This window comes from Mugil cephalus, chromosome 1 (genome assembly GCF_022458985.1).
Source record: "Mugil cephalus isolate CIBA_MC_2020 chromosome 1, CIBA_Mcephalus_1.1, whole genome shotgun sequence".
Lineage (NCBI taxonomy): Eukaryota > Metazoa > Chordata > Actinopteri > Mugiliformes > Mugilidae > Mugil > Mugil cephalus.
Window position 1 is genome coordinate 35974819 of NC_061770.1, and position 27337 is coordinate 36002155.

The 27337-nt window shown below is 47.4% G+C and overlaps 1 protein-coding gene across 5 annotated transcripts in view; it reads right to left on the reverse strand.

The window, feature by feature from the left end:
- Window positions 1-27074, reverse strand: part of kdm6ba (lysine (K)-specific demethylase 6B, a) — a 47228-nt gene extending 20154 nt beyond the window's left edge. For 3 of the 5 annotated variants that reach the window (XM_047602156.1, XM_047602138.1, XM_047602106.1), the window contains exon 1: window positions 2602-4632. The gene's annotated coding sequence lies outside the window, so the exon portion shown is untranslated. Of the gene's footprint in view, window positions 1-2601; window positions 4634-8483; window positions 8544-26543 lie in introns of those variants that run through there. The other 2 variants (XM_047602113.1, XM_047602147.1) reach the window with 2 other exon arrangements.
- Window positions 27075-27337: the final 263 nt, after the last annotated feature.

A 27337-nucleotide genomic window follows, 5' to 3' on the forward strand; every position in this document is an offset into this window, starting at 1 on the left:
CTCCCTGCGCTACCACTGGATCCTCTGTGTGTGTTATTTAGGTTTATTTATGTGTATATACACACATGGAGAGGAACAGGAATAACTGCGATAGCAACCATTTAAATATTATTTGTCGTTTCTCTTGACGTGGCCCGATTGGGGGAATTCCTCGGCCGGTTTCCAGCAGTCAGCTAACACACACACACACACACACACACACACAGAGGAAGTTGTGTTTCTTGATCTGCTGGGAGTGTTTTAAGAAAACCGTCAGGAAGGCACATGTCGTCCCGTACCTCCCTCCCTCCCTCCCTCATTCCCGTCCGGTCTCTCTTTCCGTTTGTGGCGGGAGAAAACGACAGCGTCTTTACTGGAACGGCAGAGACAGACGCACAATCATTCCCCCCCCCACCTGTTTCACTGTGAAACACACACACACACACACACACACACACGCTGTGACAAAAGCCCTCCTCTTGAAACATCTACTGGACTGTCACAACGCCAACACACACACACACACACACACAAAACACATGAGTAAGTGCTCTGAGCCAGCCTACTGACCCATTTCCCATGACACACACACACAACGCGTTTAAAGTTGTTCAGTAATTCACTAAGGACACAATGTAACACCCCCATCAAAGTCACATATAGGGGAAGTGAGAGGGGTTTGTGTGTGTTGGAAGTGGGAAACTGCACCAACACGCCTCCCCACTATTACTCAAGTTTCCTGACTCACTACTGTTGCAACGTATTTCCACCGTCATCTCCTTCACTTCCTCCCAGCGCGCGCGCGTGTGTGTATCACTTTAATATTCCTCCGCGTTCGTCATCGCTCATAGTAAAATGGGCGGCGATTGTTCATTCATTCTCTAACACACACACATATTCACTCACTCTCTCTCTCTCACACACACACACACACACACACTCCTGTTGAGATCACGGGACAAGCGGGGGCGGGGTGGAGCTGAGGCAGAGAGAGTGGTGCTGGTGGTGTGGTGCGTTTGAAGCGACGTGGAGACTCAACTTTTTTTTTTTTTTTTTACAGCCTCCCGACATCAAACAGGGGACAAAACGCGCCGCTGCTTTTCCACGCCAATCGATCTGATTGATCGGAAGCGAACCTTCAAAGAGATTTTTTTTTGTTTGTTTTTTTTGTTTCCTTCGCGACCCCATGCCAGCACACTCCGCTCTTCCTGATCTGGGCTCATTTATTGCAGCAATAAAAGGGACAAATAACCCCTCACCCCTCCCAGCAGTCAGAGAAACGACCCTCATCGACTTCTGCCTGGTGGAAAAAAAAAAAAGGCAGCAACAATCACTAATATCAACAGCTATAAATTATTCAGCTCCTCTTTTAACTCGCTGCGCGTGAACTGGCCGCGGCGCACGGGCTCGAAAGCAAACACACGGGGCGTCATCGTGGCGCGGTTACTTGAGGCAACGGAATCCGGCCGACTCAGTGGATTTATTGTTGCAGTCGCGGTGATGCAATGCGAAAATAAAGCGCCAAGCATGTGCTTTAAAAAAAAAAAAAAAAAAGTCGCTCCGGTCCAGCGTTTATCTGGAGGGTGATAATTGAGCAGCAGCTCACGTTGACCAAACAACGCGATGTGGTCCGAGTTTAGCTCACCCACACCCCCTGAAACCCCAGACCCCCAAGGACAACACACCAAAACACAGCCCCCCTCACCCCCTCCAAGAAAAAAAAAAAGGGAGGTGATGCAAATCACTTCCTTTCAATCCGGCTCTTTGTGTGCGTAAGGATTGACTGGGGGGTGATGGGGGGGGGGGGCGGCAGCTATCCATTCACTTTATACGGCTGCCGACCTCAGTGATCCTGCCCACCCCCCACTCATAGTCCAGCACAGCCACCCACTCCCACACACACACACACAATGGCGTGAGATCTCCTTACACAGGCAGTTTTCTCCCCATGTCCTCTAGCTCTCCTTCTCCTCTCCACTCACGGGGTGGACACAATCATTCCCACAACGCAAACATGCCAACTACTCACTGTTATTACTACTACACTGAAAGTTGGGGGAATACTTGGGGGCATTTCCCCACAAAGAAAGAAAAAAACAACAAAAACAAACCCCGATTGACTTCTAAGACGCGCTTTACAGAAAACGCCTGGGATCCACGCGCGCTGATCAAGCAGCTCCGGTAAAGATGATGAACCGTGGAGGACGAGGAACCATGAAAACAATTCGCCGAACTGAGACACACGCGCACACACACACGCGCGCGCGCGCGTGGGATTTAAGTCACCTGCGGTTGTTCTTGTTCGAGCTACAGCGAAATTCCCCCACCTCACCGATATCAAGGGTTCCGCTCTAATCAATGACGAGAATTTGCCCATCGTTACTGTGCGTGTGCGTGTGCGTGTGTGTCGGTTACAGCATCTCTTAGCGACCGATAATTAAAGCTACAGCGACCTTAGCTGTTCTCTATGGGGACATTTATAACTAAACACACACAGACACACCATTCAAACTTTTCACCAGCCTACTACTTTCACGATCACAAACCAAAACAAAGAGGAGCGGACTTTTAAACGCGTCCCCCCTCCACACACACACACACAGCGGCTCCTCCTGCACTTACCGTTCAACACAAGGCTCCGATGATTCAAATTATTTCCCGACTGAACGCCAAGTATCCGGCTCCTTTTGTATTTCCCAAAGTTTTTAAAGTCTGCAGGAGAAATTCCAATCAGCCGGCTGAGCGCAGAGCAGCCACGGCTCCGTAATCCCTGTTAGTCTGAGTCGCTTCCTCCCCCGAAACAACCGTGAAACTCGATCCGCCTGACGAGCGGAGCGCGTCTCTGGTGCCCTTGGCAGGCTCGCTCCTCTATATTCCGGTTTTTATTCGCCTCTGTTCCGCGCTCCTCTGACTCGTCTGTCTCCGTCTCTGTGTCTCTGTCTCTGTCTGTGTCTCGGCGTCGAGCTCCTTTCCCCCCCCTGCCTTTCTCACAGAAGCAGGCAGGGATCGCGTTGCGCTGAGCGCTGCTTTAAAGGGACGGATCCACGCAAACTCAGCGGCGCGTACGCTCACTGCGAGACAGGCCGTGACGTCACCGGACACCCGGACACCCGGAATTCCCTGACAGAGAAAGCTCGCTCGCTCGCGCCGGAGTCTCGCTCTCCCCGGTACCGGGGCGCTTCATTTATCCACCGACGCCCCCCTTTTCTTTCTTTTTTTTTTCCAGTTCTTCTAGGCGGACTCGTGACCGAGTGTTGGACTCCAGCGCTTCCAGGAGCATATTTCCGTACCACCGTCTATTTTTGGGCCGAGGAAGACTTTTCCTCCCTGACTTCATATTAAAACAGGAAGGACAGAAACAGTATCGCGGTGTTGTGAATCGATGTAGTCTCCTATAAATAGGTCCGACCGAAAATACACTCGAGATAAACTATAATAAAAAATAACCCAGACAAGATGTAACAATGGAATCAGTTTAGATCCACAAATAAGTGCAGACTAGAAGTCCTTCTCTTTGCCAGGTTATAAATATCGACATTCAGTGCTGATAATTTACTATTTATTAATAACTTGGATACATTTAAAAGGCAGGAAAATATTGATAAATGCTCAATAATGTGACAGTTAAGGGAAGTTTCACGCTTCACCCTTTCACTTCTCCACAGAGCCTGAGTACATTTATTGGCCGGCAGTAACCCATCAGTACATGTGCCACAATAGAGGAACCTATCTGTTCTTTTTGTGTATATAACCTACACAATATGTACCTTCTTTGTGTTTACGCAGCCTGCAGTGGACAGTATGGATGGATGTTTATTGGCTGAATATTATATACGTATTGTAATATTTATTGGTGCAATACCGGGGCCCCGTAGCTCGGCCCACATATAAAACCTTAAGTTATGAGCCCCGTAAATTTCCCGGTGCTGTCTAGCCGCTGACATTAACATGACTGTGTGTGTACTGAAGTACAAGAGTTGTGCGCCGTGTGCTTTCGGAGGCTGCCAGCTAAGATCCCGCGTGAGGTAAACAAGGCTTTGAAAAACACGAACGGTTCTCCGGAAACATTCGTTTCCAACTCTCCCAACGCCAAACAACCATCCTGTACTCTGTAATAATGCCAAAAGAGCCACGTTGGTGCGACCGACGGAACGTATCGCACGCACACACACACACACACTCACACGGGGGGGTTTATATTTAGAAAGAACTGCCTCAGCAGAGTAACAGAAGGCAAAATTAGTCGGCCACACGGGCTCTGGGAGCGAGTGTGTCACGGATGATGCCGACACGACGGACACATGCAGTTTATTTGCGGTCAGAACAAGACTAAAAACAGATGCTAAACAAGACAATCAGGACATGGTACAAAAAAAAAAAAAAAAAGGTATGAAGCGCAGTGGGTTTCTTATAACGAGACGGAGCCCGATGAAGTAAGCGCGTGTGTGCTACATGGGTGGATGTGGAGTCCATTGTCAAGCGACAATGAGGGAATGTTCAGTCACGTGGTTTTGCGTTGAGAAAAAGGGACGGAGGCAGCACAGTGGGTGTCTTTATGAGGCAGTGGGCTCGTACGTGGATGTGTGTACAGTAGGAGTCAGCTGCACAGGCTCAGGGAATTGTACAGTGGACGCGTTTCCCAACGCCGATAGCTGCTGTGACGCGCTAACGTGGATGGAAGCTGTCAAAAAAAAAAAAAAAAACCTAATAAAACAACTTCATCTGTCATAAAATGGCAGATGGGGTAATTAGATGCAACACTGTAATCATCAGTATGTGTATTATAAAACATCAAGTCAGCTGCAAAGACATTTTATCACATCATCTGGAAGCTATTACAGCCTGAATTGCCCCGGCCCTTAATTATCCTCCATAGAGCTGTAAACTCTATATGTAGGCTATATATAATCTGCTCCTCACTGCTCATACTCACTGTAGACGGTGTAGAAAGTGCATTCATTTAACCCACTACAACAACTTCTGTGCTTAGAGGCTTCAGATGCAATGTCCCTACAGTTTTTTTACCCCGATAATCTGAAGCTGCACCGAGTTCTCATATGTTATTATTATTTTTTAGAGTTCAAACCGATACGATGGTGTCAAACGGTAGGGAAACTTTAGGCAAATGCACTGGCACGAATTAGAAATAAAGGCCTCCCTCTAATAAAAAAGGCCTGCCTCCGATAATGGCCGGGTTTTTCCTGACGGCTGAATAAATAAATAAAAAAAAAAGGCCCCCGGCCTCTATTAGAGGTAATACGGTACGTCGTCCATTAAGTTGTGTTGAGAAACGTGCGGCTTTGCGCGGCCTTTGTGCGCGTTAAGAGTGTGGCGGGAGGCTATTAGCCCTGCAAAGTGAACAGGAAGAGGAATGCTGATTGATGTGGGCACGGGTGGGACGGTTTACCACACACACACACACACACACACACAGTGAACCGACACACCCCCCTTTCCTCCAGCTGTTTCCCTCATAGATGCACCCGACTGCATGTAATAAGAGTCTAAGAATATTAAATATCGTCTCCCACAACAAGGGATGCCGAGGCATTAGAGTCTGCCCCGGGGGTCCTAAATGCATGTGTGTGTGTGGGGGGCAAAAAAGTTAAATACTGTGTGTTTAAGTTCTTTAAGTTCTTGTGCGTGGCTAACAATCTTGGGCTAATGCATGTGGAAGATATGCAGGCGCGCGTGTGTGTGTGTGTGTGTAATTAAAAAGATCAGGCACAAGGACCGCTCAGTTCTCACACTCCAAATATATATATAGCCACTCTCCCATGGGTACGAGGCCGAGGATTCCTCACATACCAGCCCCACACACACACACACATTTAAAAAAGAAATAAATAGCTTGTGATTCTGATGAGGTCCAGACAGTAAAACGAAAGAAAGTTTGGATGTGAGCTTTTATTTGTGTGTGTGTGTGTGTGTGTGTGGGCGTAGGACGTCGTTTCCCTGGTACAGATGGTACTTCTCAGCCTCCGATATGTAGGTTTGTGTGTGGGACAGTGTGTGTGTGTGTATGTGGCATAACATGAGTCAGGCTTTGGGTACACCGAGAGGCCGACAGACACGATAATAATCACCTCCACGCACACATACTCACACACACCGAGAGGAGACGGGGAGCCACACAGGCAGTCAGACAGACGGGCTCAGCACGCCTACCTACATGTAGCCGTCACGTAGCTCAATCAGGAGCCACAGCCCCGATTATTAAACCCTAAAGGGGCCGACGGGGAGCCTCGACACTCCCATTAGTTCCCCAAACAACCAGCTAATCCCTACTGTTGCTGTACGATAAGCTAAGCACAAAAAACGCACAATCCCAAAGTCGTACACAGTGAAAAGAGCTCACAAACATAGGAATGCTACATACATACATCCATCCGCAAGTTTCTTTCGCAGAAAATATGCTTCGGTGCTGCCACTTTAAACATAGGTTGAGATTAAGAGACATCTACTACAGTTCAAATGAGCTGCAGCGGCTGAAAAGCTGAAAGACGTTTAGTGGGGAAGTTCGATGTGAAGGTTTGGTAGTTTCCATTAAACTTACAACATAATTAAAACCCTTTTAAAGTACATGGGATGCATTTTAATGCGCTGCCATCGTCACCAGTTTGGAGAAGCAGATGCTGAACTGTGGAAATCTATATCTTTATGCACTCGCCGTACGTAAAAATATCATGACCGCTTTACATTCAGTGCGTTTACATGCACCGCTGGATCGAGATATGCTAGAAATTCAACTTTCTGAATGAGATCCTTGTCCCAGTTTACATGCAATGAAGAAAATCCAATAACAGACGGGAACGTGTCCTCCTCCTCCTCCACACTAGGTGGCGATATGTGTCTCTTCAGCAGGTTAAAACGTCCTTTCTGGTTGACCTATTATAATAAACCAGAGTCGTTTATGTGTGCAGATAAGATGGCGCTATCCCTCAGGTGTTTCTTCTACCGGCTCCGTTTAACTATCTTCTTCTTCTTCTGTGACGTCTTTCTTGAATGTTTTTGTTCTGAGGTCACACACCAGCGCAGCGGTTTGGGAGCATGTGCAAACGCGTTATCCAGTTAAAGTCCGATTAGGGTGTATACATGCTGGAAAAAATCTTTTTACAGTCACATTAAGGAGAACGTGTTTACGTGCACTTATGTTGTCCAGTTAAAGTCGGATTAAGGTCAGTTTTATGTTTTCACGTGCGTGTAAACGTTCTGCTTGTGAGATGCGTTTTCAGATGCACAAGTTATTCAGATTCTCCGCCGCGTTGTAGATCAAAGGAGCTGCTCTTGTACCGTTGCAGGAATGGAAAATATTCATGAAACTCCACTTCAGTAAAACCAAACTATCCCTTTAAACAATTCAGGTCCATATTGGAATAATGTGGTTAAACCGATGACTATTTTCATTACGAATTAATTTGGCAAATATTTTCTGCATGAGTTCATTATACATTGGGTTTAGACTTAAACTTTGACAGACTTTAATGATCCACAAGGGAAATTAATTGTATATATCACAGTAGCTTAGTTGTCACATGGTTGATGGAGAATGAGCTCCTCTGACCCTCTAATGTTTGGTGTAGTGGATGGGATGGATTGTCCATAATGGAGAGCAGGTTATCCAATGTCCATCCATGAGACAAATGACTCCAACTCCCTACCAATCACATGTCCAGCTTTTCACATCAATTTGTCTTTTTTTTTTGCTGGTACCACTTCCCCCAACAAACCACAAGAAAGAACAGAGCACTCGCTACAACAGACTGGTAGAAAAACTCTAGAGTAGAGTCTACTCAGGTACTGGTCTACAACGTCCACCTCCAGGCCCTGGATGATGGTGCCGGGCTCCACTCAATGACCAGCTCCACATTCAGGAGTAGGTGGTTTGTCAGGGCCCCACTCCACAAAATCCACAATCAGTGTCCTACACTCCTCCCCCTGTCCCTGTCTGACACACCCTCGACACTGCAGAGTCACCAGAGTACTTCTAGGAACCCAGACCCGTTCACAAAACCGTGAAACCTGCCAGGCCTGAACTCTGCTCTGCTCGTTTGCGTTTCCTTTGACGCCGGTTGCTAATAGGATGAGCAAGCAAATCTCTGACCTTTTTCAATGCTCTAGTGTGGGTTTTCAGGCACAAAGATATGAAAGTTTCAGTTCTGAGTCAGAGGCTTTTAAAGGTAAATAGCTCTTTCAGGACACACACACAAAGGCATTTCAAAAGACTAAACAGTTGCGTGTGTGCGAGAGATCGTAAAAGAGCAGTGGTCCACTCACACCCATGATTTCACAACCCCGCTGCCTTCTCAACTAATGAATGAGTCTCCTGCTTCCTCCTACCGCTCTCTTTCTCCTTTCACACATCTCAGCTGCCTTATCGCCGGGCAATTACATTTAACAACCTTTCTGCATCACTACTACATAACCAGTTATGAAACAGGATGCAGCTATGAAATGTAGCGTTGCCGCGGCTGAGAAGGGACAAAATAATGTGCAATTGTTACCTGGTGATTGTGAGTGAAGCAGCCCTCGTTTCAGCAGACCAGCATGACTCGCCCCACCTCCTGAAACACAACACAACACAAAGAGAGAGAGAGAGAGACAGAGGTCAGTGTTCAGGTCAGTGGTGTCATTACCACGCATGAGAAGCGACCTCTCGTTATCTCTTGCGTCACTTCATCACGTCTTACACAACGGTGTGTGACGTTTGGCTTTGATGTCTAAACTTGTTGGGCTACGGCGGCGATGCAGGATTTTTCACTTTTTTTGGTTAAAAAAATAAATAAAAAATAGCCGCTTGTAGCATTCGAAGAAGAGTCGAGGCAAAGCCAGAGGTTAAAAGATCGACACCTTGTTCCTCTGAGCGCCTCCTCTGTTCTCCTGCTCAACTCCTTCATTATGCATGTGTGACGTTTGCTGACTGTTATGTGGTCGTTCATATGTCATTCAGTGTGGCTCATGAAACCACAGTGTGTGTGTGTTTGTGTGTGTGTCGGCCATATTGCACAGCAGGGCCCGGACCAGCGCTGTGGCCATCTGTGTGTGTGTTCCTCATGTGCCGCCTGTTCAGTGATTCACAGTGTCAGAGCCGGGACACATGACTGAGAACAGGTGGCACTCTGGCGTACCTCACACGTAGACACACACACACACACCTCCATGTACAGAACACACAGCACCTGTGTGCTAAAAGCAGGCACGGTTACACTAAAACACACACACACACACAGCAGAAAGGTACAAATTAACACTCAGACACAGATGCATCAAACTACCCCTCTTTAAAAAGTGACTGTGGTTGAATAGTTGCAAGCTAAATGTCACCTCCTCCTCACATGCAACCCAGCTTGTCCTCTTTTTTTTTTTTTTTTGTTGAGTCTACAAAAAATACTTTTAAGTGAATGCAGATGATATGTGTCTTTTTAAAACCCTCTCTCTGATTTTCTACCTGCAGGGCGGCAACATAAAACATGTCCACGCATGGCGGCTCCCATATGTTTCCCCATTGAGCACCGATGCTGTACACATAGCCTGAGGACGCTTATGTGTGTGTGTCTGTGTGTGTGTGTGAGACAGTTGAGTCAATACGAGGCAGAAATAGCTGTCTCAGGCCTCACTGATCTAGGCAGCCTGGCGATTAAGCTCCCTCAAACCTTTGAACCCCGGGTCAAAGGGCGCTGCTCCCTGAAGGGCCACAGCTGGCCGCACTGTAAAGGTGGAACAGCTGTGAGTGTGTGTGTCGTGTTGGTGAAGAAGTCTGTTTTTTTTTTTGTTTTTTTTTAACGGTGGTGCCACCTTAAGAGGAGACGGAGTGATGAGTCGTAGTAGTAGTAGTAGGAGGAGTACGTGGGTGTGGCGGAGGCGCAGAATCGTCGCAGGGGGAGATTATGATCTTTGATGACATTAAAATAATCATTTGACCTGGATCGATATCAAGACTGTGGTTGTGTGTGAGATAAAGTGGCAAAGAGAAATATACACGCACAAATAACCGCGTATAAATGTGAGAAATTAAATCGACGTGAGATATTTGTTTTTGAAAACGGCGGCAGATAAAGATCGGGACCGTGCGAGAGAGAGAGAGAGAACACGAGTAATGAAAGGCTGGGTGAGAGATTCAAAGATATCGAAAGTGGTGTTTATCTTTTGTCTGTAAAGGTTAACCAGTGGGTGCATCTCCCTTTGACATTAACCAGCTACGAGAGAGATGAAGAGAGGCAGAGAGGTGGAGCCACAGGGATGAAGAGGCAGAGGAGAGAAATGGGAGGAGGAGGAGATGGAGTAAAAAAAAAAAAAGAGCTTGAGGCAGAAAGGAGAGAAAATAGGCAGAAAACCCAAGACAGGTATGAGGGGAGATAAGGAGGGAGTAATAACAGAGCAGGGCCAGTTTGACGGAGATGTTTATCGCCTGCGTGTAAAAGCAAAAAACGCACGACTCGAGGAGTCTAACTTGAGCAGTGGGTCGAGATAAATAGGTGCCAGAAGAAGCCAAAAGAAGAAACACATTACGAATGCTCAAGTCATTTTGAGAGAATGTGAACACGCAACAATGAGCAAGCATCTCCACAGTCCCAAGATAGAAGCTGGGCTGAAGACCAAGAAATGAGAAAATACTCCTCCAGGCTGCTGCGTCAACATCCTCCCCAAGAAAGACCTATACAGCGCACCCAAACGTTCCACTCCCAAAAGCACACACAAAACTGTCTGACTCTCTCTTAAATGAGCCCTGTCTTATTGCTTTGTTGCATGTTATTTAAATAATGTCGCACAATAAAATCCCATGCACTTAATAGCAAACATTACTCAGCGTGTGCGAGCCTGCATGGCGTGAGTAGCGTATCCATGCTTGGGCTGCTCCAGCCCTTAGTCACAGGTGATTCAGTCGGCCTTGTCAAGTTTGGGCAACATGCTTCATACCTGCGCACAACAACGTGAACCAGTGGGCTGCTGCAGGAGTGGCGGCGAATGACAGGGTTTTTCTTCCGCCGTGTCCTGTCGTCTAGCTTGACTCAGTACGTTTACAGGCGCCGCTTAATGTAGCTAGGATAAAAAAAAAAATTCGACTTTCTGAAAGCGGTCCTTGTCCCAGTTTACATGCAACGGAGAAAATCGAATAACTGACGGGAACATGTCCTCCTCCTCCTCCACACTAGGTGGCGATATGTGTCTTTTCAGTGGGTTAACACGGCCGCCTTTTTAATCTTGTACGTAATGTGGGCGCTACTTATGGTGCAGATAAGATCAGACCTGCTCGGGTGAGTGTTGGGCGCTTCCAGGTGACGTCAACTACATGTTCGTCCTGTATGTTTGGCTACGTATGGTAACACCGCGAGATGGGTTTGTGGTTCAGCAACACAAGTTTAATTTATTTTTCACAATATGATTGGAAGAGATGGCTCGATAAAGTTTTTTTTACCAATAAAAAAAATATGATGACAGCACATTATTCATAAAAACTCAAATAAAGTAATAAAATGACAAAATAATCTGAGTTCAATCCATTCATTCGCACAGTAGGCACGAAAACATTTAAGACGTTTTATTCTTAAAAAGATTAAATAAAAATACAGCTTTTATCAATTTAGCCAAAGAATAAAAGGACAAAATAACACCCAATTTGCTCTGCTTCGATAACAACCGCTAACCGCTAAAACTGCTAATCTCTCTTCCGCTTCTTCCTGTTGCCCGACCAATTATAAAACCCTACATTGTGACATCATCTGGAAGCGCTGGACACTCAGCCGAGTTGATCTGGTAGCTACACCGTCCCTGTTTACCTTCTTCTTCTTCTTCTTCTGCGACCGGCTTTCTTGGATGTTTTTGTTCTGGGGTCGTACACCAGCGCAGCAGTTGTGGAGCATGCGAACACGCGTTGTCTAGTTAAAGTCTGAGAAAATCAATTTCCAATCGCATTACTTGTTTTAACCGGATAAGGAGAACTCCGATTTTAGTTGGAGAGTTGTCCAGTTAAAGTCGGATTAAGGCAATAATTCGCCTTTTTTTCCACGTGCATGTAAACGTACTGACAGTCTGCCTGATTGTGTGTCTCTGTGCCAGAGAGTTTAAAAGTCCTTACTCTAACCTTTAGCTGACACAGCCCGGAGGACGTACTATAAAGTTGATAAGCGCGGCCATTCCAAGAGACAGCGTGAACAGCGTCAAACTTTCTTGGAATGTGGTCACACGAGATCAAGATGCAGATAGATAACGACTTTTTTTTTTTTTTTTTTAAGAGACAAATGTTCTCCAGGTTGTTGGCACAACTTAACAGGTCTCTTGATATTTATACATTTATATGGGTGATAATGTGACGTGAGAAAGTGGGTTTAAACTGGGTGGAGGATCTGTGCTTTGTGCGCACGTCTGCCTGTCTCATCTGCCTGTAAACATGCATGCGTTCGCGAGGCCGGCGCTGGCAGAGCTACAGACAGTGAGGGGGAGCGTCAGGTCGACTGTGGTAGGGGATGTTTCGCTCAGTGAACTTTTGCCACATGGCTCCAGCAAAAGGTCATGGTCATAGCCTGAGCCTGGCTCGCAAACCATCACGCCCACTCCGAAATCCCACACACGCACGCAAGAGGCGGATGGATAGCCGCGAAGCGACAGACAAGACAAGACACGGCAGACAGACAGACAGACTTCCTCTTCGGGGACAAGCAGGAAAACGACACCCACATAAAGAGGAGGAGGGTGGCAGACAGACTCACGGCTAGAGGCTCACCACACACACCCGGAGACTGTCTGAAGACAGAAGCATTGAGCCCATAATGAGACAAAAAGACAGAGAGAGGACAAGAATGAACAGTTGGTAATAAATCGTGTCTAGACAGACGCTAATGAAAGCAGCTCCACGGAGGAGGAGGAGGAGGATGCCAAAATCAAGACCTGCGAACAGTATGATTATGTGTGTGTGTGTGTGTGAGAGAGAGAGGAAAAGGGGTTTGAGAGATATTTGAGGAAGTATGTATAAATTTATGTTTGATGTCCCTAATCCCTTTAACGCTGCAGCGTTTCTACTCTCACTGTCGTAGCCTCACACACGCAAACCACACCAGAGCAGCCGACAACTGTAGACGGCATTCGCAGCCGCAGCAGCGCGGTGACGTCAGCCCTTCAAAATAAAACGCGGCGTTGTCGTCAAACTGAAATCCTGGCGAGTCATCCCAAAATAAATAAACAGCGTCCACTGCGAGCGAGTGCGTAACAGCTCGAAGAAAACATCTGCGCTCGAGATATTTACGGCTAAGCAGGATTATCACATCAGTTTCCTCTGGTGTTAGGCTAAAAATTTCCACCTGAACGAGGAACTTGACATGTGTTGAGTTTTTTTGCAAAATCAATCTGAACCCAACCATCAAATCAAAATTACTTTCTAACAAGCTATTCCAACGCTTAAGATTAGACTGCTGTGTTTTTGTTTTTCTTTTCCCAAATAGTTTTCGTCGCCTGCATGAAAACAGTCTTTCTAAGGGATGTATGGTCTGCACATCTGGCTGTGCAGACCATACGTCTCACGTGGCAGAGTCGTGACGAGAGCATGACGCGGGGACGGAGAAACTGTTTGTACTGATCACCGGAGATTATGAAAAAGCAAATTGTACTTGAGTCTCAGACAGACTTGCTGGTAGTTTGAAAACAACAACAGTAAGAATGAGGAGCAGACGCAGCTAGCATGTCTGAGCGTGTCTCACAATCACGAACACACCGTCTGAGAAACGTGGCCGAAGGCATCCCAACCCCTTCACAAATATAGAAAAGAAAGGGGCTCCGACATGAGTTATAACAACACGACACGCTTCACCTGTAATAATCATCTCTTTTTTTTTTTTTACAGCGTGTGCCACAGCCAGAGAAAATAGTTGGTAACACAACTTCCTCGATTAGTGATGAGTACAACACGACGGCGGACACACCGGTTAGCCACGGCTGTAGTCTTTGTAGTGTGTACAAGTGTGACTTTCTGGCGACGCGAGGTGAGGCCGCAGTCGTCTTTCACTGCTGCTAATTCTTTGAGGTTGGTTTGATGTGTCTGGACTTTAAAGGAACTGGGTGTGCGAGTACGTTGGTGCATTAAACAAAGGTATTTACGAAGGTGTGTTCGAGCCAATGGGCATTAGCTCTGGATGCGCACTTAACTGCCTTCCGGGCTGAGTGTGTTTGCGTGTGTGTGTGCATGTGTGTGTGCGTGTGTGTGTGTTCATATGTGCAAGCCAAGCTTGGATAGTGGTCAGACAAGCCCTGCCAAGCCCACATACCTGAGCTGAGGTGCTAAACTGTACTATCCAGTTGCACAATGCCATTTAAGTTAACTGTCACATAGCACAAACACTGACTCAGGTCTTTCTAATCTCTCCGATGTGTGTGTGCGTGTGCGTGCGTGTGCGTGCGTTCTCTCCAAACCACAATGATTTCATACCTGTTAGACATGAAAGCTGCAAATGGAAATTTCTAATTTGCAACCAGCCATAGAACACGAGTTCAACAGTGAAGCTGTGTTTTTCAAGCGAATTTGAAGTTTGTGTAGGTTACTGAGTATATGTGTACACACACACACACACACACACACATATATATATAAATATACAGCGTGTGTGCAGATGTGTGTGTGTGTGACATGAGTTGCATCTTCTGCATCTCCTCACAAAGACCTCTTTATCCAAATGTGGCACATGTGATCCCCACATGGCCATTCATAACTTCTTCTTCTTCTTCTTCTTCTTCTTCACAGGACCACACACACAAAGGCTCACACACACACTCGCATGTGCGCTTACAATATGACAAGCACTCGATCACTTTCACCAGAGAGTAAGCACGCACCCCCATAATGTATACACGTGGACCTAGCATGCTAAGCGTCCTCCTATAGGCTCCGTCTTAAAGGCGGCGTGTCGGTGTTTGGGTGTTTAAAGAGGAGGTTTGGCTGCCAGACACTGTGTCCCCAACACTTCCTGTCCTGGTTCAGGAGCCACAGCAGACGGGCAAACACACACACACACACACTATAATCCATGTACAATCGTACAGTAATAACACGCGGCGTGGCGTAGCATAGCGTAGCGTACAGATTGTTGACAGTGTTGGTGTAGGTGTGGGCGAGTCTCTCCCAGGTTTAGAGTTTACTGTGTGAGGCCTCTAACAAAGCGTGTAAGTGAAGCACGGAGGCAGACGGCAGAACAGAACGGAACAGAGTGAAGCTCTGTTTAAATGTACTGCACGACACGGCTGAGCGACGTTTCACATCCTCGGCCTCACCGTCCCCAACCGGATGAACTGGCATGTTTATCGCAGGGTTTTGTTTTGCCTCCTCCCTCCACCATCGCCAGGTGCTGCCCTTCGGACCGGGAGGCGGTGGGAGGGGGGGGGGTGACCGAGCACGGACGTCTCCACTCGGGTCATCGGGGTCTGAGTACAAGGCCGGGAGAGGAGGAGCAGGCGGTGCCCGTGAGCTGCTTAATCTTCGCTGTAAAGACGTTTATTTGGCTCGTTCTGATCTGCTCTTTGTTAGTTGTTTGGGTTTTTGGGCGAACCCGGACTTCACAGGCCGGCGGCCTGGTTTTTTTTTAACGCAGCTCCCCGCATCTATTTGGGGAATGTAACAGTTTGGTAACAGGCCGGCTCTCCCGACTCATGTAAAATTCTGCACTGACATCAACATCGTACTTAGTGAAGTGTCGTTTTCACGGCCGTCGTTTCTCTCCGCGGTTAAAAGATTTAATAGCGACATGAAACACGGACGGCCAGTACGAACACTGTCATGTCGGCCATTAATTATCAAAGGCTCTTATAAATATGGCAGCGTGCCCCGCGTGCGGCGGATCCAGTATGAATATAACATGCACTGGGTAGCGGATCTCCGACGTTCGCACATCTGTCGGCGTCTCCTTGGAAGCGCCGGGCTCGTTGTAATCGTCGCTCCTCCGTAGGAATCCAAGCGCAGGAAGTCGTGTGAACGCGCGCCAGTTTATGCTAATGCTGCGTTTGGATGTGAATTGCGTCTCTGCCGGGGTTTTGTGTGCCTCCGTCCTTACGTCGAGCGCGTGTGCGTGTGTGCATAACCATGTGTCGAACATGCCAGTGTTTGTGTGTGTAAATGTGTCCTTGACCAGCTGCACAGGGCAGAGGAAATGAGGCGGAACTCAATCTGGTCCACACCTGTCTCTCTCTCTCTCTCTCTCTCTACGGAGGGGGGGAGGGAGGGGGGAGGGGGAGGAGCCAAGGGCCTCAAACACACACACACACACACACACACACACACACACACACACACACACACACACACACACACACCTCGGTAATCTATCCGCTCACATTCTGTATGAGCAGATAGATTATGCATGCAGCAGTCAGCTAAGGAGCTTGGGTCTATTAATGTATGCACCGAGACAGTTTTATGTTTGTGTATGCTTCATGAGAGAGAGCAGCGTCGTGCATCTGTGTGTGTGTGTGTGCGCTGCACGATGGGGTGAGGGAGAGGGAGAGATATTAAAAGTGTGACACACATTAAATATAGAGGGAAGAGACAGGCAGAGCAGAGCAGAGCAGAGGAGAGGAGAGGAGAGAGTTCTCCAGGAGAAGGCAGAGGGAGGAGAAGAGGAGGTGGAGGGAGAGAAGATGAAGAGATCGGGGATGACAGAGAGAGAGAGGAGAAAGACTGCGCTGGGATGGGAGGGTGGGAGGATTGGGGGAGGAGAGGGGGAGGGGGGGTTACTCTGGGACGCAAGAACCCAGTGACATGACACAGATGCACTGTGCTACTGTGCAGAGAGCAGAGAGGAGGAGGAGGAGGAGGAGGAGGAAGGGCTCGGTGTATGAGCTGCTCGGAGGAGGACATGACGCTTGTTACGGTGCCTTCCTTCCTTTTTCCTTTTCTTTAGCATTAATTTATCACCTTATAACGTCTGATGCAAACTGCACAGCGGCTGCGAGAGGCGGCTCCATTCAAGGAAACGAGATGGTATCGTCCCCCGTGCAGCTTTTAAAGGTGGTTTCAGCATCTTACTGCACATTTAAAGTAAAGGCGCTTCGATTTTCTGCTGAGCAGACGGATTTCGCACGGAAGTCGCGCTTCCATCGGCTCCTAAAGACGTCTAATAAAAGGACCGGAGCTTCTTTATGTTCATTATGGTCACATCTTAGAAGAATAAAGGAAGTGTGAATCCAAATCACATGACCTGCTCCAAATTGTGTCCTTCTTCCTCTTCCTATATTTATAACGAACTTTCAATTTTAATTCACTCAGCTGTTCATATAATATTTAGAAGAATCCTTCCATAAAAATGCAATGTGGTGGAAAACAGACAAAACGTGATCAACTACGACGCCCGTCAGCTTTGCTAAACTCAAAAAGTCCCACAGTAAAAGCGTCGGCCTCGTGTCGTCGGCTCAGGAGCTGAGCTGCCTCACAGCACAGAAACAAAAGGCGGCGGCGTTAGGTTTAGAGGATTCATCTTTACGTGCCGGCAGCAGACAGGATACGAGGGAAACCCGACTCCAGCGGCGCTTATTCCGAGCAAACGGGGGGGAAAACTCTGGGGAGAAACACAATCGCCTTTGCGGCGGCGCGCAACGGGGAGTATAGGAAATGTAGTCTTAATGACAGTGATGCGAGTTGAGCGGGACGAGGAGCTACCAATCATCCGCGCCGTGCGTGCGTGTGCAGTAATTACACCGACGCGTTACAGTTCCAGGGTGAGGTTTGAAAAAGAAGAAAAAATGCTCAGACGCACAAACACACACACGGCAGCGTAAAGAAAAATGTATGTGCCTCCTCGTCTGCTCGGCAACACAAACACCCACGCGCACGCATGAGCTGATCTCCACGTCGCATGCACACAGCACAAGAATGTGCTTCCACCCACACAAACACACACACACACACACACAATTTATTCTCCCACTACAGAATCAACGTACACATATATGCTACATGTAACAGCAGAACCCTCCATCCATCCTTCCCTCTCCCTCCTCATCCCCTGCACTACACCTGCCAGGCCTACAGCAAGGTCACACACCTCAATTACCCTGCACACACACACACACACACACACACATGCACAAAGAGCGAGAGAGGGAGTGTGATAGGGAGGGGAGATAAGAAAGGAGGGGGCGAGAGCAGATTTCACGCTACCCTGAGCACTGGCTAGCATGCACCAGTGTTTCTGACATTTTATTTATGATGTGCAGTGTTCGGCGCCGGCTCTCGCCTCTTCTCTTTATCTCCGTCTTTGTGTCTAGGATTCTGACTGTGCATCCGCCTTTTGATAAAGAGCTTTATCCAACGCCGCGCCTTTAACACTTCCCAAACAACTTACACTTTCTAGTTTTTAATTAAAACAAGAGGGAATACACGTTCACGTTCAGATATTTTTTTAAATTTTTTTTTATATATCAACTGCCTGCAGTGATGTAACATGAGCAGCTGCTAAGAGACTTAATAATCGCCCGCTTACCATCACTAATAGTGTAGATATCAGCCTCACAAATAACACCGTGAACCCCATCCTGCCTAATAGCTACACCCGTGCGCTAGCAGCTCATGCTAGCAGAGTGCTGTTCGCCCGTGCAGCCACGGGAGGCAGCCAGCTGTGTTTACACTGTGGGCTAATATAGGTGCCATATGGCCACTGGATACAGCACACGAGGATCCTGGAAACTACAAACACACTGGCCAAACATCACACGCTGCACAGAGGCAGCCTTAAAAAAAAAAAAAAAAAAAAAAAACTTCTAAACAGACTGAGAGGAGTCGATCTGAGCCTGAAAAATGTAGGGGGAATATTGTGCAGCGGCGGTCAGCGGGAGGGCGGAGTGCATTAAAACCACCTACACGTCTGCCTATGGCCCCAAGCCCATGAGAGTAGGAGTTTTTAATTTCTTAACCGCCTCCTATTAAAAGCTCCTCCACTCCCATACGTCCGATTTTCTACGACTCCTAATATATTTTTTGTTTTTTTGTTTCTGGAGAACAGTGAACAGAGAACGCTGTGCTGACCATCTGACGGGGAAAAGACAGAGCACACTCACACAGTGAAGCTTGTAATTCTATACATGAGTGATAGAAATCCTGTGGGACAGACTGAGGCTGTCTCGTGACCCCCCTCCCCCTCCTCCCCCCTCCTCCCCCTCCTGCCCCACCCAACACGCTCGCATGCAGGAGACAATCTGCACCGTGTCCTATAATATGACAATATGAGCAGCTTGCAGCGCGCGTCCAGATACCTGACACTAGTCAAACAAAGGAAACACAGGAAATCAATTACAACATCACTGACACCCGCCTCTAAACACACACACACACACACTGATAACACAATCTGCCTCCTCTCATCTCTACAACCAAATCCATGCAGATGTTTGCTCCGAGTTCTGATTGACAGCGACGTGCAAGTTGAAGTGGACGGACAGGGGGGACGTGATGTGGTGCAGACAGACCGAGGAGGGACGAAGGACCAGAGCTTGAGACGGATTATGTTACCGGTCTGGGGGCAGAGACAGACCCATAAAGGTCACAGTGAACCCGTTGCCCTCCAGACACACTCGGGCAAAGACACCGATATCCTCGTAAACGCAGACGCACACAGCTTTGATTTCTCACACCTGCCACAAAAATGAGCCTAGTTTCAAAACAGATCTTAATAATTATAATAAATAAATTAAAAGAGTGCGGTTCAAGTGTTGAGGATAAGTGGAGTGGGACGAATAAAAGCGCTTATCACAGTAAGTTACGTAAGAGAGAGAGGAGGGGGGGTCAGGGTTCAGTGTGGAACTGGGTTAAAGACGCACAAGACAAAGACGGAGCTGGTGAGGACACGGGACAGGACGGGGACAGGACGGGGACAGCAGAGGACAGCTCCCCGTCCGAGCTGATCATTTGATTACAGCCGGCAGAAAAAACCTTCAGACGCAAACCTCGCTCCTTTTCCCCTCTTATTAATCCCCCGTCTCCATGGAAACATAATCAGGTTAATGCATTACTGTCAATCCGCTGGATCAATGGAGGTCAGCGCAGGGTCGCTCACATGTTACAGCCGGTGTGTGTGTGTGTGTGTGTGTGTGTGTGTGTTGTTAACAAACACCCGCAGACTAACCAGCACTAACCCGATGACTGATGAACCTGTATCACTGGTTTGTTCTGAACAGAACGAGTTCGGGCTGCAGAGAAAAAACACAGGTGAGATTCCTCAGAGGTTGTGGAGCGCGCGAGTACGCACTCGAAGCGAAGACGTTACAAAAAAAAACTACAAATACCAGAGAGCGTCGGTGCCCGGTCTCCGACGTCGCCCTCACAGTCAACAAAACATAGTTTTTAAGAGTGAAATCACCGAACTATTACAGGAGCTTTCACATTATCCGTAAAGAATGGACGAACCTGCGCGTACTAACAAACACTTCAGCTTTCCTCCAAACTCGCATGCACAGAGTAGAAGCAAACTCACACACAATAAGACGCTGCGCTGGACCACATCACTCGGTGAGAAACACCACAAATAAACAAATACAAGGGAAAAATAAAGAACAGTCTGAGAGAAAGACAGCTTCAAAGGAGCTGGATGTGTGTTGCGTGCAATTACAGAAGGCAGTAAAAGCAGAGGGCAGGGGCTGACTGTCATGTGTTTGTGTGTCTGTGTGTGTGTGTGTGTGTATACGTCTACATTATAGATTTTTTTTGTGTGGTTTACGTTTCAGACTGTAAGAGGAGGACGAGCTCCAGCGCAAACAGAGCTAATATTATTTCCTTTTTTCTTCACGTATCCTCAGACGTGCTCGGTGCGGATTGTGTCCAAGTGTTGCTTAGAAACAGCTTCCAACCCGACTACTTCTTCTTCTTAACGTTTCCTCTCCCTTTCATCGTGAACTCTAAAGAAACTCCGCGTCCTTCGTTTACGGAGCGAGCGCACCTCTAACAATCTACAAACCTTTACACACGTTATGCAAGAGACGTCGTAAACATACGCACAGTTCCACCGTTGACCTTTGCAAACTAATAAAGATCAACCGTGCAGCCACGGCTCGTACGTGCAGACACACACACACATTATCTGTGTGTGCTTATGCGTCTGCTGGTGTGCGTGGTGCGTTTTTTTTTTTTGTGCGCCCGTCTACGTCCCGTCTACGTCCAGCGTCAGCGACGCGGCCCCGTCCCGACGGAGACAACTGGAAGCCATTACCTTAAATCAACAAACCCCCGGTCCCTCTGCATCACACAAAGAAAGCCATGTGCACACTCAGCACACCACCTCTGCCAAAGGCCCTGAGAGTGTGTGTCTGTGTGTGTCTGTGTGTGTCTGTGTGTGTGTGTGTGTGAGAGAGCATTCAAAACGTCTCAAGCATGGCTATTTTTCCTTTCACTCTCCCAGACATCTTTTCATCTCCAGTGCTTTTTTCCTTCTTTCCTCTCTCTCTGATGCCTCTTTTTCTTGGGTGTCTGGCTGCAGTTCAGACCAATCTGAAAAATAAGGGAGCTGCAGATCTAACCTTCCAGCAGCCAGCCAGCCAGCCAGCCAGCCAGCCTTCTCCTCTGTCTTTCATCAGGTCTGGGTCGCTCTCTTCGCCTTGCTCCTCAGCTAATCATGTGCAGCTACCTACACAGGGCTCATTACTATGACAGATATTAGCTTTAAGGCCGAGGCTAAGCTGCTCGAACCCTTTGACCCCGCGTAACAGAATTAACCACCTAAGCCTTATTCCTCTGCGTCTTAACGAACTGCCCCGCGAACGTACGACTGAGCGCCGTCGTAGACGATGCATCCGACTCTTTCGGACACGGAGCTCGGATCCTAAAGGAACCGGCAAACTTTCTGAAACGCACATGCAGTACGTGTTTCCCCTTGTTTTGGAGACAGTATGAAGCCAGATGGTACCACCCACCACACACACACACATATATATATACAATATATACATACACAAATATACACACTGTTCATGGCTGATTCTTTCCAAATGCAACAAACACTGGACGTTAATGTAAAATTCATATAAACCAACAAAAATACTAAATGCACCTAAAAAGCCGAGACGCATATTTTTACTGACTAGTCCAGGGCTCTTCAACGTTTTTCTAGCCGAAGACCCCCCCCCCAAACTAATGTGGAGATCAAGTTGGGACCCCCCCTACCTACTATATGTCTTATATATTGTCTCTTTACTAAAATATGTTGAATTCATGTTAATACATATTCAAAAATGTTTAAATTTGTGGGGGAAAATTTTTTAAAAAATACATAAAAATGTCTAATCAACCAAAAAATTTTGCGACCCCTCCCCCGTCCCCCAACAGCACCTCTGCAGAAGACTGAAGTCTTTGCATGAAGCGTTTTAAAACACATAGTAACAGCTTTCTTTTTTTTGTCAAAATGTAGCCCAGTGATGATTTGCTGAATTTTTAAATTTTCCCCACATGACACCAGAAACTCAGAGGAGCAGATATTCAAGCTTTTCCTGAAGAACAGTCGGATTTATTAACAATCACAGCGACAAACGTCGCGTCTTCTCGTTACCCCGACATGAGCCGTTATTAACCCAGCTCCCGACCCTCGCTCCACAGACACAAACCCAGCCACGGCGCCAGCCATCCAGCCGTGCTACCCTCACCTCCACCCCTGAACCCCCTCCCCCCTTTTCTCCCTGCTTTTTAAAGGCAGCCGGCCCCTCCCCCTCTCCTCTCCTCTCTCTTCTTTCTTTCTGTCTCCCCTTTTTTTTTTTTCCTTCTTCTTCTTCTTCTCCAGGCAGCACACTCAATCACTCTCCTCCTCCTCCCCCTCCTCCCCCCCTGCCATCTCAGCCTCCATTCCAATGAATGCACAATCTCCCCCTTCAGCCGTGGGGGGACTGCCCTGGGGCCGAGGAGGAGGAGGAGGAGGGCTGACGAGGGACGGAGGGAGGGGGGGGGAGGAGAGGAGCGTAGCGGCACAGCGCGTGCACACACACAAATTCAATCACAAAAAGCACACTCCTCCTCCCCGTCTCCTCTCCCGTGCACATCTGCAGAGGAACACAAGAGGAGCATGGTGGGTGACAGACAGACGGGTGGGGGTGGAGGGTGGAGGGTGGAGGGTAAGGGTGGATGGGTGAGGGGAGGGTGAGGGTGGGGGGTGTGGGTGGCGTCCTAATGGCTCTCAGTGCAGGAAATGGCTTGTTGCTACACAGACAGCCCCAGAATCAACTGTCATCACAGGCCACATCCCCATATTTTATCTGCATCGGCAAAACACACACACACACACACTCGCTCACAGCTGGGCAGGGTCACCCCTCCCCCAACTAATGACTATGCAAAACTGGAGCCGACACAAGAGGAAAAAAAAAAAAAAACACAAAAAAAACCCCCCAACAGCCTTCATAGAAAGTAATGGAATCTGTCTGGACACGTTATGGATGCTATTAAACCACATCCCCTGACATCTAACTACGATTATTATTGTTTTTATGTTGCATCTCATTTTTGCACCTAAAAATGACACCGGAGCCCGTTACACCATAACACGACTACTAGCGATTACTCAAAGTCAAGGCGTCGCACACTGACGACTCTCCTCATTTCATCACAATACTCCCAACCGGTGAATATCTTTCAGGAACGACCAGACTTGAAGTTGATCTTCGTCTGATCTGCATGTTTCACCGTGTGACCGGCTCAGTTCAATTACACAATTTATAGCTCATCGGGTTTCTATGTTTGAATACAGACCAGCGCCCCCTGCTGGTTGGAGGACTGTTTTCGCTAAAGCAGTCGTTGCTTTGTGTTCAGATGAGGACACGGTTTGGAGTTAAATGCCGCTAGTTAATTTTATGCTAGTGTGTCTGAACCAACAAGCTGGAGAGGGAATAAACAAAACAAAAAGTAGAAAGAAAGAACGAAAGAAAGCAAAAAATCCATGTCTACAGTGTCGTCTTTTCTAGGAGGGTTTATATGAGGGGTATGCAACGTTTTTCATGCCCAAACTGATGGAGAGATGAAGTAGGAACCCGCTACCTACTATATGTGTTCTATATTAAACTAGCGCTATTTATACATATATATTATTATTATTATTATTATCATTTTACATTCAATAGTAAGATATAACTTACATAAGTAAGTAAAACATTCAGCTAGCTTACAGGGAAAACTGTCAATCTGTCAACTTTATATATATATGACTATTTTCTTGACAGTTTTAACTTTAAACGTAGCTAAATACTAACACACTAAAATATGGTGGATTCTTGTTGATGTGCATTCAAAGAAGTTTAAATTTGTGGGGGGAAATTTTTAAAAAAGCATGTATATATATAAAAAAAATGTCAAATCAACCAAAGACTTTGCGGCCCCCCTGATGAAGACGTAGGCTTTATACCACAAGTTCAACTTCACTCTGAGCTCTCGTTCAAGATTCAACATCGCTTTATTGATGCCCACAGGGAGATAAGAAAGAACGTATATGAACAAGACACAGACATAAGAATAATAACATAAAATAAGAAAAAGAATGAGGTAGAAGTAAAAATTTACATGAAATACACAGTAAATAAAACACTTTAGCTAAAGTGTCAGACACTGTGCATTATAGCACATGAATACTTCTTATAACATCCACTCATTGCACCACGTCTCCACACTCACTTCACTGTGCAGCATATTTCATGCCGAGTTACTCTGCAAAACACAGACAACTCTTTCAAAAAGTGATCCATCCGGGCGTAATCGATACTGCCACGCCGTAATGCAATATATAAAAGCTATATCATATTCTGTGTTCTGTATGGAAACCAGCAGTACACTATAAACAGATTAACGCAGCATTAGCGCTGGCTGTCTCCTGTATACAGTATTTCCTAATTGGGCAAGGCTATGTCAGATAGCGAGCGCTCGGCTATGATGTATTCCAGTCCGCAGCAGGCGACCCTGGCTGAACCGCGCCTGGCACGCCACTACTGGATAATCGCAGCTGGACAGGAAGTGGTGGAGAAATAAAATGAAGAAGAAGAAGAAGAAAAGAAACAAAAGGGAAAAAAAAAATAAAAACGGGAAGAAAAATGTCAGAGAGCAGAAGATGCTCCACTTCCACGGGTAATGGACTAATGAAAAGAGAGAAAAGGAGGATATTCCCTGGGGGGAAACAGGAAGGGTGGGGGCAGCGAAAAAAGGGAATAGTAACAGAGATTCTGCCTTGTGTGTGGAAATGTGTGCGTGCGCATGTGCAGGCCGGGTACACACACACACACACACACACACAAACACACACACACACATATGTGTGTGTGTTTAGAGATCAGTTTACAGTAGTACGCAGGAGATGTCTTTCTAGTGAGGCTTTAATTCCAGGAATGTTTTTATTGGTTTGAACTGTGTGTGTGTCTGTGTGTAGGGGGGGGGGCTTAATTTTGACATGCACGCACACATGCACAATCACATAGTGGCACCAATATTAGCTCCAGGCAGACGCCGGCACAAGTGTTGAGTTTCTCACACGGTCGTGCAGGGAGGAGCGTGCACACGGAAACACACGCCGGCTCATACCACCTCTTTCATATGTTAACACACACACACACACATATAGAAATTTACACACCGCAGACCAGACGCCACTGGACTGGACTTGACTGGACAGGACAACACACACACACACACAACAGACACAAGCATGCACACTAAAGCTCCATGTGTGTGTGTGTGTGTTTAACTGATACGCGGTGCAAAAAAAAAGCTAATGGGAGCCGGCATCTGTGCATGTGTGTACAAGAGGTAAAGTCACAAGACTCATCTAAGGTATGGTCACCTGCTTATTTCATGAAGGGGGGGATGAAGATGAAGGAGATGGGGGGTGAGTGGATTGGAGGAAAGGCTTTGTGCCCTTTTTAAATTAGCTGAGAAAAGAAGAAACGTGCAGGAATCAGGAATAAATAAAAGGTAAAGAAGTTAAATCGCCTACTTTTGTGTCACGCTTTCTGCGCCGGTGCGCCAGCAGCTGTGGAGCCGTCTCAGTGCCCCCGCTGTGACACAAGCCGCTGCTTTTTAAACTAACACGTCGGGACCTTTTAAAGTCCTCTGAATGAGACCCTCTCCTCCTGCCTCTCACCCACCCCCGAGTTAAATGTCCCGGACGCCTGCTTCCACGCGTGCTACGGACCCGAGCTTCTCCACGTCCGGCCGGAACACAGCGGATCTTTATTCCAACAAAAACTAAAAAATAAAAAAAAGAGGCTCAGGGCTCCTGCGCCTGTCTATTTCGGTGCATCCTTCTCATGCAAAAGTTTGGGTAGCCCCCGAGACGTAAACATCCAAGCCCGTCCACAAAGACACACACACACATACACGCATACACACACACACACACACACACACACACACACACACACACACAGCCCCAGCTGGAGCACACAAGCTCTCTTTGTGCTGCATTCCTCACGCCTTTTAGCTTTAGCTCCAGCCTTTTAGCTTTAGCTCCTCTCCATCTGCACACACGCACACACGCAACTTTCCTTCCCCTGCTTTTGTCTGCAGAGCGGCGGCGGTAGCGGTCGAACAGCTGAGCGGTTGTGGGTGGGAAGCAGCAGCGGCGGCGGCGGCGTCTTACCGTGGCCGGGGCCGGGGCTCAGGCGGAGCGGAGCCGGGAGAGGAGAGGAGAGGAGAGGAAAGACGCGGCGGCGCCGGCTCTCCGTGGAGTAAAATCCAAAAAAAAGAGAGGCTTGTTTTGGTGTGAGCGCGTCAGCCAGCTCAGCAGATTCCCCCACCGCCGTCCCTTTTCGCTCGCCTCTCTGCTGCTGCTGCTGCTGCTGCCTAAGCCTCGCTGCCTGCCTCGCTGCCTGCGCTCCCAGCTTTGTGTGCGCCTTGTATTTTCCCTTTAAACTGCACAGGCTGCCTCCCCCCACCTCCTCTCAGCGCGCACACACACACACACACAACACACACTGAGCCAGCACACAAAACACTCACTGCTCCTGAATATGACACTGTTGTCAAAAGCGTGCACCGCTGTAGTTGCTGTTATTGTTGTTGTGTGTGTATATATTTCTTATTCTACAGCCTGCAAATAATAATAATAATAAAAAAGAAACCAGAATAGAAATCCTCTTTGTCTTTCCTCCTCTTTGAAAAAATAAAAGTGACTCTCGTTTTTTTTTTCCCTTCTTCTCTTCTGCCTGTGCTCCTCTTCCTCACCCCTCTCTCTCTCCCTATATTCTGTCTCGCTTCTTCTCTTCCTTCTTCTTCTTCTTTTTTTTTCTCCCCTCACTCAGTAGTCAAACAAAGAAAGGAAAGGAACAGAGCGAGCGCACACACTCGCACAAACACACACACACACATAGAGACATATACAACACACATTCGCTTGCTGCTTTCTCTCAGGCTCGGAGCCCAACCCCCCAGCCT